Source organism: Pteropus alecto, unplaced genomic scaffold (genome assembly GCF_000325575.1).
Source record: "Pteropus alecto unplaced genomic scaffold, ASM32557v1 scaffold42, whole genome shotgun sequence".
Taxonomy (NCBI): domain Eukaryota; kingdom Metazoa; phylum Chordata; class Mammalia; order Chiroptera; family Pteropodidae; genus Pteropus; species Pteropus alecto.
Window position 1 is genome coordinate 201,897 of NW_006434825.1, and position 1,360 is coordinate 203,256.

Genomic DNA, 1,360 nt, shown 5'->3' on the forward strand with positions numbered 1-1,360 from the left:
TCTTTCCCTTTTTTTGTTTCGCATACTCTTAACTCATCCTGAGCCCTCAGTTTAGATGTCACTTCCTCAGGGAAGTCTCTCCAATCTTCTCAAAACCAGATTAGGGTTCCTGCCATAACTCATCTCTATGACAGCACTTAGGACATGTATCCTTGTCTGTGGCATACCCTCAAGGGAGGGGTAGTTTCTCCAGCACCGACCAAAGGGCCAGGAACGTAAGAGATGCTCAAAATTATGTTAAAGAATGAAAAAGCAGGAAGCAGAAAAAAATAAGAGTCTGTGGCAGTTAGTCATAAAGTAGTTTTAGCCATTAAATTCAGGGATAGGCTCATGGCAATGGAAAAAAAAAGGATGAGTGGGGCACAATTAAAAAATAAAAAAAAAGCTAAATGAAAAGTTCACGAATCTGAATTCTGAGTTGATGCAATTTGGTATATATAATTAGAAGAGTCATCTAGTTCAGTAGTTTCCTAATCCTGGCTGACCATCCGAATCATCCAGAAATCAGGAGTAACTTTTGTTTTTGATGTGTTTTCATTTCCCCTGGCCATTGTCATAACCACTGGCTGATATTTAGGAACTACTTACCTAGATGTACCATAAGACCACTTCCAGCACTAATGCTCTAACTTAATCAAGATCACCATAAACAATTGCTAGAACTTCATAAGTAGCTGAATCTGAGAAGGGAGGGATTACACCAGATTTTTAAGCTAATTGTCCTAGAATCACAATTTACATATAAACAGGCAGCCAATAAAAACTTGATTAAATGAAACGGGAGCAGGAAGAGGGAGCACATTTTGTAAGAAAGGGTAGATATGATGTTGGATATGAGTTTATCAACTGACACCCTACAATTATTTGTCCTTAAAGGCTGTGTCAACAGAGTGCTCTTTTTTCCTGCTTTAGACTATTTGTCCATGGTTTTGCTATTTTGGCTGTTGTAAGGATTACCTCTTCTTTGGGTTATAGCACCCAATTTCTCTTTAAAGATTTACTCTCCCTTATTTTGTATACTCCTGCAGGGACTATTAAGTCAGGTATTGCCCTCTCTTAGCTAAGATTTAATGACTCTCTCCTAGACTTTGAAAATTTGAGTGTCCTAAGAGCAGAAAAATCAGTTAGTGATCATCATTCTGACAATGGCACTAAATTCCTGTTTCCTAGATCCCTAGGCTACACTGGTTTCTGTCTCTTTAATTTAGCCTTGTTCTCAGGCCTCTTCATTATTTCTATGAACTATCCAATATCCTTCTAATAAATCCCCATGTTACTTAGTAAGCCATTTCAATTTCTGGTACTTACAAACAAACAAAATAACAGAAGCTACTAGATAGAAAAGAAAGGAGGGAGAGAG